Source organism: Gopherus flavomarginatus, chromosome 7, assembly GCF_025201925.1.
Source record: "Gopherus flavomarginatus isolate rGopFla2 chromosome 7, rGopFla2.mat.asm, whole genome shotgun sequence".
In the NCBI taxonomy this organism is placed as follows: domain Eukaryota; kingdom Metazoa; phylum Chordata; order Testudines; family Testudinidae; genus Gopherus; species Gopherus flavomarginatus.
This window is the reverse complement of record NC_066623.1, coordinates 45758969-45772487: the sequence shown is the minus strand read 5'-3', so window position 1 is coordinate 45772487 and position 13519 is coordinate 45758969. Positions and strand designations below refer to the sequence as shown.

Below are 13519 nucleotides of genomic sequence, written 5' to 3'. Positions count from 1 at the left end.
TGAGTCTAATTCTTTTCTAAGCCTTCTTAGCACAGCTGGTAGTGTCTCTGTCTCAGTCTCATAATCTGAAGGCTTTGAGTTCAAGCTTCTCAGAAAACAATGGTTTTTGCTCCCTGCTTCAAATTTTCTAAAGGAAATCAGAGAAAAGAGACTACAGGAGAGTGTTTTCCAGACACCTTCGCACCCATCTAACACACACACACACACACAAATAGAATCTTCTAAGGCATTAACTTTTCCTTCTCTATGGAGTTTGTATTCTCCATAGAGCAAAATATATCAAAAACATGCAAGTCTAAACCTAATACAATATGAAACTCAATACAGATAAATCTCACCCTCAGAGATGTTCCAATAAGCTTCTTTTGCAGACTGGGCTTATTTCTAGTCTGGGCCCAATCTTTTCACCTGGCGTAATTCTTGTTCCAGCTCAGGTGGTAGCTAGGGGATTTCTTATGACTGCAGCCACCTTTCTTCCGTTCTATCCCCTTATGTAACTTTGGTACAAGGCAGGAAACTTTTGTGTCTCTCCTGGGGAAGAGCCCCAGGTTTAAGATGGATTCCTGTACCAGGTGACATGCTCACATGTCCTGTGAGACTCCAAGCCTTCATTCTTCCTGGCCTGACTCACAGATGGTGCAGGAGAGAGCCATCTACAATCAGTTGTCCTGGTTAATGGGAGACATTAAGAGTCTAAACCACTATTAATGGCCCACACTTTTCATCATTAGAACAGGACCTCAGAGTTATATTTCATATTTCTAGTTTCAGATACAAGAATGATCGGTTCACACAAATACGATGAACACACACAGTAGATTATAAACTTTGTAATGCTACCTTACATGCATAAAGCATATTTCAGTTACATTATATTCACACTCATTAGCATATTTTAAAGAAGTCATATGGAGTGCAACGTCATAGCAGGGAAAGGGTTTTACTGCAGCACCTGGGAGCAGTTGAGTTTCATGTACAGGCTGTTGCATGAGTTTCTCCAGGTTTCTTGTAAGCACACAGGGCCCTTAGCAAGTGCTCTTGATACAGGAATGGCCCAGACATGATAAAGTGATGGGAATTGCATTTTCCTTTTTAATTCTTGTATTTCCAGTGACATTTCTGTTTGTGATTTCGTTTTGCTTTGTATAACTGTGTTTTCTCCTGGATTTACTATTTAACTAAAAAAAGAATAAGGCCTCACTCAGGGCGCCGGATGGAGGAACAGGCTGGGGCTAGGACTGCTAAAAGAGCAAAAGCATCAGGTTTTCTGTATTGTTTCCTACCCTCATTTTCTGAGTAGTTTTTTTTCTGCGTGAAATTTGCTCAGCTGGTAGAGCATCTGACTTTTAATCTGAGGGTCCAGGGTTCAAGTCCCTGGTCAGGTAGAAGGACAATTCCCCAAGACTTTCAGAAGGCATCTCTTGAGGACTCTCTTTGACTTCAGTTTTTCCTTTTCAGAACTTGGCCTTTCCTAGGAAGGACTCTTTACTGCTTGGGACTGAAGGTGCTACTTCCTCACCTGTCCACTGGCATTGCAGTCTGGAGGAAGAAAGGCCTCTGGGCCTGCAACAAAGTGCTGTGTGCTGATTTTTTGAGCAAATGTAGGGCTGGCCAGAAAGGCATGTTCCCACTAGGTATTCCCTGAGAGAAAAAATTGTCCCCACAGAGTCTTTCATGCCAGAAGTCAAGCACGTTTAATAGGTACCCTGCTGGTTCCATGGTGTAAGAGCTGGTATTCAGAACTGTGAATCCTAAAATCAAAGTTCAAGCCCTTGTAGAATTGTGGGGTCCTTTCATTACCAGCTAATTATTCTGGGATTTCCCACACTTCCTCTTGCTCTCTTCAATGACCTGGTAGCCTGTTTCTTGCCTGCTAGCTGTTGTGACTCACACAGGAGGGCATGTTTGATCAGGAAGCAAGGCCCTCCCTTAGGCTCATTCTGAATAGAGGTCAATGTAGCACTGCATGAGACAGGTCAACTTTATTTTGCTTTATATAACTGTGTTTTCTCCTGGATCTGATATTTAACTAAAAAGGGAAGAATGTCTCTGGGTGCCACATGGAGAAGCTAGATGAGCCTAGGGCTGCTAAAGAAGGAAGAGTAGCAAATTTTCTGCCCTCTTTTTCTTGACTAGTTTCTCTTCTGCACCAAACTTGCCCCTTTTTCTATGAGCCTGGCTAGCTCAGTTGGTAGCACATCAGACTTTTAATCTGAGGATCCAGGGCTCACATCCATGGTCAGGTGAAAAGGGAGCCTTTCCGCATATCGTACTCCTTCAACAACTGAAAAAGGCATCTCTTTAGGATGTTACTTCACAACAGTCTTTTTTCCTCCAGGACTTGGTCTTTCCTAGAAAGGGCCATGTACTGCCTAGGACGGAAGGGGCAACTTCCTCACATGGCCACTGGCCTCTCAGTCTGGATTAAGAAAGGCCTCTGGGAGTTGCAGCAAACTGTTACATGCCAACTTGGTGAGCAAATGCAGGGCTGCTCCCGCAGGGTCATCCACACCAGAACTCAACAGAGATCTGGGGGTTCCCTATTGGTCCCATGGTGTAAGAGCAGCCCTCAGGACTTTGAATCCTGAAATCTGAGTTGAAGTCTCAGTAGGATCTGAGGACAATTCCTGTGCCACCTAATCCTGCTGGGTCTTCAAAGGCTCTGTCTTGCTCTCTCAAATGATATGAAAGCCTGCCTTTTGCCTGATAGCTGTTGTGACTTGAGCACAAGAGGGGATGTTTGATCCAGAAGGCTGGCCGTGCTTGGAGTCCTGTAGGTAGGGATGGGAGCTCCATTTCCTCTGAGTCCTGAAGCTGGGCTGCAGCCTGGCCTAGAAGGCAGCCCTGTTGGTTGACCAACTGGCTCAAAGTCACTTGGGCGGTGTTGGTGTTCCCCAGGAATGCTGAAAGGCCTAAGGGAGGGAGGTTTAATACTCCTCCCTATCAGTCAGGGTGGAAGAGGAGGGCTGCAAGAGTGGGCAGGTTGATGAGCTGGGCCTTCTAGCATTTAGTTGGGTACATGGTGAGGAACGCAAACTGGGAGAAGCAGTTGCTGGCCTGTGAGGAATGGCTCAGCCGGTGGCGTAGGTGGACCTTGTAATTACCTACAAAGCTGTGATGCTCAAGACCTTTCTTTTGGCTACAGGGAACTTCCTCAGCTATGTATTTCCCCCTGCTCCACGAGTGCTGCTGAGGCTGAACATGACCTTCCACTTCTTGTGGGGCAATAGGATGTCCCTTCCTAGACAGCAGATGTGTGACTTTTCTGCCATATTAGAAGAGAGGTTGGGCCTGGTGGGCTTTGAAGTCTTTTATGGCTTTACTTTTTTGTTTTTACATTTTCAGTGGGTGGCTCCCAAGCAAGAGTTGACTCACCTGATCTTTTTTTCTTCTCCTGCTCTTTCTCAGCAAGGGGAAGAAAAAGAAGCTCTCCTTCAAGCTGGAGTCAGAAGGATAACATAAGGATGACTTCCTGAGTTCCAGCTCCAGTCTGTTGCTCTGCCAGCTGACCCATCGAAGGGCTGCCATCACTTTCTCCAAGTTCACCCATTGGTGTGTTCAGAATGGAAAGGGGTAACTAGTGGTGTTCCCCAATGGTGAGTCCTAGGACCAATCCTATTCAACTTAGTCATAAATGATCTGGAGAAAGGGGTAAACAGTGAGGTGGCAAAGTTTGCAGATGATACTAAACTGCTCAAGATAGTTAAGACCAACGCAGACTGTGAAAGAATTTCAGAGAGACCTCACTAAACTAAGTGATTGGGCAAAAAAATGGCAAATGAGATGTAATGTGGATAAATGTAAAGCAATGCACATTGGGAAAAATAACCCCAACTATACATACAATATGATGGGGGCTAATTTAGTTACAGTTAATCAGGAAAGATATCTTGGAGTCGTCGTGGATAGTTCTCTGAAGACGACCATACAGTGTTCAGCAGCAGTCAAAAAAGCAAACAGGATGTTAGGAATCATTTAAAAAGGGATAGAGAATAAGACAGAGAATATTTGCCCTTATATAAATCCATGGTACACCCGCATCTTGAATACTGCGTATAGATGTGGTCTCCTCATTTCAAAAAAGATATACTGGTACTAGAAAAGGTTCAGAGAAGGGCAACTAAAATGATTAGGGTTTGGAATGGGTCCCATATGAGGAGAGATTAAAGAGACTAGGACTTTTCATTTTAGAAAATAGGAGACTAAGGGGGGATATGATAAAGGTACATAAAATCATGAACGATGAGGAAAAAATGAATAAGGAAAAATGATTTACTTGTTCCCATAATATAAGAACTAGGGCCACCAAATGAAATTAATGCACAGCAGGTTTTAAACAAATAAAAGGAAGTTCTTCTTCACATAGTGCACAGTCAACATGTTGAACTCCTTGCCTGAGGAGGTTGTGAAGGCTAGGACTATAAGAAGGTTTAAAAGAGAACTAGATAAATTAATGGAGGTTAAGTCCATGAATGGCTATTAGCCAGGATGGGTAAGAAATGGTATCCTTAGCTTCTGTTTGCCAGAGGATGGAGATGGATAGCAGGAGAGATTTCACTTGATCATTGCCTGTTAGGTTCACGCCCTCTGGGGCACCTGGCATTGGCCACTGTTGGCAGACAGGACACTGGGCTGGATGGAACTTTGGTCTGACCCAGTATAGCCATTCTTATACTCTTATGAAGGGAGGGGCGGAGTCCTCTGACAGAGTTTCTGTAGTGCGATGGTTATCACGTTTGCCTAATATGCAAAAGGTCTCTGGTTCAAAACCAGGCAGAAACAAACCTGCTTACTTTTCCCAGCTTCCCTGGCTGTCTAGCAAAGTTCCTACTGCTGCCGCTGGCATGTACCTGTGATACACCCAGCCCCTGCAGGACAGAGGGTGGTGAAATCAGCTGAGAAAAAGCCTTGGCATCAGCAGGGGAAAGCTAGAGGATCTGGGCCAGTCACCCTTTGGAGCCTTGTGGCTTGGTCTCCTCTGCCCTGGGAGGTTGGCTGGTGGAGGCCGGCTCTTCCTGCTGGCCTCCTTTGTGTGACTTGCCAAAGGAGGAAGTGAGGCAAGAATGGGGCAAAAGAGGAAAGCTGAGCTGAGGAAGGCAGGGCAGAAGCTAAGCGTCTCAGTGTGGCTAAGTGGGGTTAGTAGAGCATCACCCTTCATTCTGCAAAGTCTGGGGAGGTGCAGTTGGCTGCTGGGAGGTATAATCCTGTGCTTGCCTCTTGGCTTCCCAGGGGTGGCTACTTGCAACCCAGGAGACGAAGGATGGTTCTGGGTGAAAGGAAGACAAGCAAAGCTCTGGGAGGAAATTTGGGTGCGGGGTGCAGGCTTTCTGCTCGGGAGTTGGGGTGCAGGAGAGGTGGTGCTTACCCCGGGCACTGCAACTCCCAAAGTGACCGGTACATACAACCCTGTGACAGCAGCTCCCAGATCAGCGGGGACAGTGAGTCTCCATGTGCCGCTGCCTGCAGGGGCGGCCCCCAGAGCTCCCATTGGCTGCAGTTCCTGGCCAATGGGAGCTGTGGAGTTGGTTCTCGGGACAGAGGCAGCACATGGAGACACTCCCCCCCACCCCAGGGGATGCTGGGAAATGCCATACACTTCTGGAAGCGGCACGGAGGGACAGAGGCAGAGTGGGCAGGGAGCCACCTTAGTGCTGCTGGCACATCTCTGCACACCCATTGGGGGAGTGGGGGGCAGAGGGCTTCCATGCGCTGCCTGGAGTAGGGGCAGAACACAGAGCTGCCTCCCCTCCCGAGTCTATTACAGGAGTGGGTGAGTGGGCTCTTTTGGCCCGCAAGATGCAGCAGGTCAGACTAGATGATCACACTTGTCCCTTCTTACCTTAAATGCTCTGAGTCTAAAAGGGAGAGGGAATTAAGGGGACAAAAACCCAAACATTGTAATACCAGGGTGATTCCACCTGCTCACAGTATAGTCCTGCCTCTTTATTCCTCCCCTGGGTGTTTAATGATCTGTAGGGCATGGATTCTCTTATTCCATTGATAAACTGTGACTGAAATTAAACTAGTTTCCAGCTGAGGAAATAGCACCTCAGTGCGGTGGCTGGGAATTGAACTCAGGTCAACTGCTTGGAAAGCAGCTATACTCACCACTATACCAACAACACATCTGGTGAAATTACTGCTTATGCTTGCCCAATGAGGCTAGGCCAGAATTGAGGCATTTTCCTGCCTGTTAAAATGTACTGGATTCTCTTTACAGGAAAGCCAAGCACCTCTATCTTCACCTGGGTTTGAATCATCAGCCTTTCAAATAGCCACCAACTTTGTTAATCACAGACACAGGTAACTGCCTTCTTCCCAAGCTTGTCTGAGCAGCACCTGTAGGGATACAACTGGCTAGTGAGGGAGGCGCACTGCTGGGTTATGAGTTCAGGCCTCACCCAACGCACTGGTTTTCATTAGCCACGGAGCTTCCCCCATTGCTTTGTCTAATTCACAAGGAAAGTGCCACACGAGAGTGATGAGAGTAAACTCTAAACTCTGAAATGCGGTGGTGGCCCAGAGATTGGGATAAGGGGTTTGAAGAGAAAAAGCTCTGAGTATAAAACCAGACAGTCTCCAGGGGCAGGTACAGTATAACACCTCAACAGGGAGCCGTGGGGTGGAGGTTTCACTCCCTCTGTGAAATATCCTGAGAGGTATTTGAAGATGAAGATAACACCATGGCTAACAGGTGACTGGCAAGTCCTGGGTTAAAGAAAGGAAGGGACTTGAGTTAATAGTCTGAAGATTTGTGTTACCATCACTGTCTGACCCACCTTCATCTCAGAGCAGGTTTGTACGTTGCTGTGTGGAACGCACAGACTCCTGCAGAACAGGGGCAGCTGTTTCCAAGGAAGAGAGCCTGGCACTTAGGAGACTTTTTACACTTGCTGTTTTGAAGCAATTCACTAAAATAACAGTGGATCTACAATGTCCGGTCCAAAATTTGAGCCTCGTGCTGCAAAAATGCTATTTTAGGATCTAAACAGGAGGCTTTCAGTGCTAAGACACCTGACCAGAGAGTTGGGGACGTAACAGCTGCTGACTCTGAGGGTCCTGGGCTAAATCCACTTGCAGGTGGAAGCGTTTTGATTTGATTTGATTGAAAATGAGCACCAGCTACCAGGGGAGGAGCCCTGTGAGTCGCTGCCATTGGGAAAGGGCAGGGGAGAGGGAGCAAGAGGAGAAAGGCAGAGACATTGGAGACGAGGAATTGGGGGGAGAAGGAGAGAACAGAGAGATAATAAATGATTGAAGCAGAACAGGTGTCCCAACTTGATCCTGCTCATCCAGGTGTTCAGAGAGACAGGTAGTTGCAGGTTTTCCAGTGTCGAGTCTGAACTTTGATTCTAACAATTTGAGTTCAAATATCAAGGGGATCTCCACAGATCTGATCTCTTCTCCCCTCCCCTTTTAGTATTAATTTTTATTTTGACGTGTTTGGCTTAACCGTGATCTTCTCGTTCCCCACCTGTATTGCAATTTGGGGATTATTTTTATTTTGCCTACCTTTTGTTCATGTCATTATAATTGTAACTGCAAAGGAATCCGCAGGAGCAAAAACTGACTCAAACCTTTATTTCCCCATCATGCCGGAACATCATACAAACAGCTCACACAGCTGGAATCATATCATGGAAGGCCAGGGATGGGAGATGCAGGTTTCCAAATGTTCAGTCTGTCTCAGATGGCACACTTCAGCCCTTGTATGCCTCTATCCTGTAGGACCTGCTGGGCTTTGAGACATTTATTGTCTCATTCTATTGATAATGTGATTGTAATACAATGTGAATGAAATTGAACCACTTCCAGAAAAGGAAAAGCCATTATTGCATTGGCTTGGAATCAAACCCACACCAACTGTTTGAAAGGCACCTATGCTCACCAGTATACCACCAAGGCATCTGATAAAAGTAGTTTTACTTCAGGCTCTGTGTGCTGGCAAAGGGGGTGACACCTGACCACAGAGTTAGTGAGCAGGGTGGATGGGCTGGAAGCTGCCTGACAGCTTGGAGCAGAGTTAGGATCCCAGAGTGACTGAAAGGGGCAAAGGTGAAAACAGAGCTCATTGGGAGCTGGCCCCACCCCCAGGAGAGGGGAACTGAAGATCAACTTCACTCACAGAAAAATCTTCGCTGAGAAGGAAGGGTACAGCTTGTTTTAAAGACCAAGTTTGTGTTTGTTCCTGCTACATACGGAGGGGCTGGGTAGTGCTGATTCCAACTCCCAGACTCTGGGAGGATAAGGAACAAATTCAGGCTGCCAGTGACCTGCAGGAGGGAGATGACCTTTTCACAGTGACAGACGCCTAATCCTAAAGGCCTTTGTCTGCCCCCTTCTAGTGACTGTTTGGTACCGGAATGCAGCCACCACTCCTGGGTCTCTCCTGGGGAAATAATGTTTCTGTGCAAAACACCAAAGCTTTTAACAGAAAGGAAGAAAAGGAGATGGCAACCCAATGGGCCTTGCACATAAGGAATGCAACACAAGATGCTTCTTCCATGTGCATTGACTTTTATCCTTGGTTGCAGTGGTGTTGTATCTATGTTGGTCCCAGGGGTCCTCTGGGGGGCACCTGACATTGGTCATTTTCAGAAGACTGGACAGTGGGCTAGATGAATTGATCTGACTCAGTATGGCTGGTCTTATGTTCTAACTGCTGTTTATGAAAGAGACGACCTTTCAGGCTACACAGAACTGGAGCAGGGTGCTCGGTTAGCTCCAAAGCTTGTCTCTTTCACCAACAGAGGTTGGTCCTGGACAAGCGCTTACCCTCACCCACCTTGTCTCTCTTGGACTCTGAAAAGTGTTTTCTCTCCACTCCTTTTGGAGAGAAGTTAAGTTTCCCTTTGGGCAACTATCAGGTTGAAGCAATTGTATTGACTGTGACACTAGAATTGAAGATTTAATATTATAAACAAATGAGTCTAAACCTGAGGTTCTAGTTTTCACATTGGTTTTTCTAACTCAGTTCCCAATTCTCTTCTAGAAAGGCCTCCGAGATGCCTGCCCAGCCCAAGCAAAAGTGGCCAGGAGAAAGCCCACAATGCTGCTCTTTCAGGTAGTTGAAGGCTGCTATCAAATCCCCCCTCACTCAGTCAGTCCCCAGCCTGTGGCAGTGCATAGGATTCTTCCACCCTAAGTGCAGGGACTCTGCACTTCTCCTTGTTGAACCTCCGCAGATTTCTTTTTGCCCAATCCTCCAATTTGTCTAGGTCACTCTGGACCCAAACCCTGTCCTCCAGCACTTGGATTCTTTACATGCTTTCACAGAGCGAAGAGCATATGTTCCATGATTTCATAGGGCAGAGTTCTGTGCTATCGGAAGCTTTCCCTGTGTGAATTTGACAGGCGAATCAGCATAGAGAGACATTGTGACCTTTCTCAGGGTACTGAGGACTGTGAGTCTCCTTGTTGCCACTTGCCACAAGGAAGAGGGAGTTTTGCATTTGGCAGCTGGATGTTAGTGACCAAACTCACCAGCCTGCTGGAACTCAAGGACCCTCCTCTGAGCTACAGCAGCCACCCTAACCCTTGAGTTCCTTCAGTGTGTCCCCCTCTGGGGTCCAGCCTGGATCACCAGATCCTCGGTGAAATCCTAGATCCTCTCTTCCCAAAGTATTCCAGGTTACTAATTTTACTGTGGACATTGCTACGGTATCTCACACAGCACTTGAGTATCGTTATTGAACAAGCAAAAAAATTATTTCACATCGGATAGATATTTAAACAAACAAATGTGAGCGATGGAAACCAACTGTTACACCACTAAACAAAGGCAGAAAATGATAGAAGAGAAAGGCCAGCACAAAAAACAGAGAGAGGAACAATAAGATACTAAAAGGACAATGGTTGGAACTCTCCATTTCTCTCCGTTTTTGTATTGATGGGTACTAGAGCTGAAGCAACAGTTGAGGAACCAGGGTAAATTAAATCAATTTAACTTTTCAAGATTAGCCATCATTTCCTGTATGACTAACAAAACACAAAAACAAGACAACTTTCAGTTTTCCAAAATAATTCAGATTATCACCAGTCTCTTACTCTTTAATCAATAGCTTCACCTAAATTTCATTTTAATTGGTAACAATGAACATATTGTGGCAGAGCTCTGACCTTGCTCCCATGGGTCCTTGCACTTCTACGCAGTTTATGCTAGCCTCAGTGGCTCACTGTGACCCTCCACATAGCCCTTCTCTCTCTAGGGCCAGGGTTACAGTCTACTGAGCCCTTTTCATCATAGGCTGCAAGGAGGTTGGTGAGAGAACTCCCACAGTCTCCGTTCAGCCACCTGTCCTGACAGGGGCCTGACTCCCTCCCCAGGAGATGTTCCTGTAATGTGGGTTGGGGGAACCTGGCTCGCCCTCTACTCTAGGTTCTGGCCCAGGGACCCTAATGGTAGCAGTTGTTGGCAGCCAATCTTTCACTGCCAGAGTTGCTACATTTCCCTGACCACTTCCCCACAGCTCCCTCCTGCTTCTCCCTTCTTCACCTTACCTTAGGTCTTCTTCAACGATGGTCTGAGGGTGTCTTCAGTAACCAGCCCTTCAGCCGCACTTCCTCACCTCTGGCTCCCTGACTCTTCCTGTATGATTGGGAGTAGTATAGTATCAGCAGGGCCTTATTAGAAGTCAGGTGGTCACATTACTGAATGGCCTCACCTGACTCTTTGCAGGTTAATTAGAGTCAGGTGTTCTCATTAGCCTGGCAGCCCCTTCTCTGCTCGTCAGTGGACAGAAAACTGTTATCCAGTGGCCAGTTTATCTGCTTTCTGCTATTCTGCTGTACCAGCTAGCCTGGGTCTATCCAATATTCAAAGATCACAAATTCTTGTCGTATGTGCTAGTTTTCTTTTAATCCCCATTGTCAACAACTGACCTCTGGTTCTTATTGTGGTTTGCCCCAACCACTTCTGTGAGTTCATATATCTCAGGATTTCTGCCATATGTGTTGGTAGAAAGGGGTCTCTATGTCGGAATGTTTGCATCATGGAGAAAATACCTCTCTTTTTCACGCTTTTTAATCTTTCAAAGTAGGAGAGGGTAGAGAAGTAATGTAAATGCATAAAGCACAAGAGAACCTCTCTGGTCTACACAAAACATTTATCAGGATAACTATATTGCTTAGGGGTGTGAAAAATCCACACAACTGAGCAACGTATTTACACAGCCCAACCCCCTGTGTAGATAGTGCTACATGAGCAGGAGAGCTTCTCCTGCCAACAAAGCCACCACTGCTTGCGGGGGTTGCACTAATCAAGTCCGATGGGAGAAATCTCTCCCATTGGCTTAGAGCATCTGTAATAGCAGTGCTACACGCGCAGCTACTACATTGGGTGCAACTGTGCCAACATAAATTTAATTGTGTAGCCACAGCATCAGACACAAACCATAATATCAGGACTCAACATGCGGAAATCTTAAATCGGAGGCTGACAAATTCGTTGCCTCATTGGTTACCATCATTTCTACAGCCTGAAAGTCCTTGTTACCCAACCAGGCAGCCAGTTTGGGATCCACAGGGAAGGAATATCCTATGAAGCACTCCCCTTTGCATCCAAACAGTGAAGATGACTGTTCTCATTCTAACCTGGCGTACTTGGGAGTGTATCAGGGACACTGAAGTAGGAAGTGGAGTTTGTACAAACAATTTTCCTTGGGTCACCATAGCTTCCTTTACTTGGATGGAAACCAAAACTGGGTGCAGACTCTTCAACCTCAGCTCTTTCAAATCCTTGGTCTTGGATAGGTTAAGTTACACTTATCTGAAGTAGAATATTTTACAAAACCACTTAAAATCTCAGCACTGTTAATGAGGAATGGCTTCCTGAAACATGCCCAGCTTTTTGTTATTCAGTGGCACAGGTCCAGGAAAGGAACTGGATACAGGCCTGGATCAGAATCTTCGTTAGTTACCACAGCTGGAGATTCTTTAAAAAATGAGCATTTTTCTGAATATTACATTTTCAACACTGCTTTTTTATACACATCTTTAGAACCTACAAAGGATAAATTCGACAAAAACTCCACTTCTATTTCCTCAACATCTGTGTCATGACGGCTGCATTTCCCATAGCATAGGATTAGCTAGGAGAGATCTTCTGTAGGGCCTGGGTTACAAACACTTTGGGAACCAAACACATGAGCATTTTGCCTAGTTCAAAACCACTTACCATGGAATTCTCTTCCCAGATCATTGAGACAATATTACCTTAAACAAATGAAATACACTGTGATCATATGCACTTCCTTCAGTTAGTTGGGGTTGTGCTGTTGTTCACCATTTCTGATGGAGGTTTTAAATCACTGCTGTTTCTGTTAGCCTGTCCAGTAAAATTAGAGAGTTCTCTTCCTGTTGATAGAACTGCACTTCAACTTTCTCCATGTCATCATGGCGGGATGGGAAAAAGCAAAGCTGAAATCCTAAATGAGGATTTTAGCAAAGGGTCATTGTCTTAAATTCTTCATAAATCTGAGCTACATCCTATCAAACTGAACTAATATCCATTGGGTGCCAAACAGCCTTCAGGAAAGACAGAACCCATATCACAGAAGAGAATACAAGTACAAACAGAAAGTGTCAAGTGAATTCCGAGCAGGTTACATCTGTTATTCAGAACTGGGACAAGAGATTCTCCCACCACATTGTCCTCTGATCCATTCAAACCTGCTTCCCTCATCCCTGTCTCCATAGTCAGTTATGTTATTTACAAAAAGTTTTAGTATCCTAGCATCCTCATAATAAGGAAAAACAGCCTCTTGCCAGAAGTGGCTATACAATAGATGGAACTGGATTTAAATCTAAATGATCACACTCTATTTGAATGCATTTGAATTCCCTCCCGGACTTTTGACACTCATGCTCCATTCACAGCGATTCTGATATAGGATTAAAGTATAAACACATCATCTGCAAGCACAGACAATAGAGAATTCTTCAGCCACATGACACTTATGAGAATGGATGGATAGAATGATGATGAACATAAACTCTGTCATGGCCAGGCAAAAAGTAAAGTTCTGCAGTGAAGGGGAAGGAGGGAATCTTTGAGTCCCCCCTCTCCTTCCAGTGTCACGGAAGCTTAAATTATACTTTTTTCCTGCCCCTACTCCTCTTCATTTACATCTAATTTGAAAAATTCCCAATACTGCTCTTCTGCACATCCAGAGCAACGTGAGAATAACTGCAATGATAACAATCATATCTTGGTGACTACCGTAACTTTGCAATAGGAGGAATGGTACCAAAGTGACCGTTTCCCTGGTTCCTCATGGAAGGGCACCTCAAATTACTTGTGGGACATAGAAAGGACAATTGGTCCATCTCAAAAAGGCGAACTGGAAAAGGCAAAATGGGCCACTCGATCTGACAAGAGCTGAGGGTAACGGTGCTGCAACAGTTTTCAAGAGCTTTAAAACTTACTATGTTGGTGGAACAGGAAAGTATTAAATAAAAGAAAGCCTTGACAGCCCTAGAGATTGTTACAATGTTGATCTCCCTGCAGATTCTCTGATGG

The 13519-nt window shown here is 45.6% G+C and overlaps 1 protein-coding gene and 1 non-coding gene across 2 annotated transcripts in view; both read left to right on the top strand.

Annotated features, from left to right (window-relative positions):
* LOC127055902 (zinc finger protein 707-like) overlaps positions 1-13519 on the top strand; it is a 673013-nt gene that overhangs the window by 79039 nt on the left and 580455 nt on the right. The window lies entirely within an intron of this gene.
* TRNAI-AAU (transfer RNA isoleucine (anticodon AAU)) lies at positions 4710-4782 on the top strand. The gene has a single exon. It is a non-coding gene; the product is annotated as a tRNA-Ile (tRNA).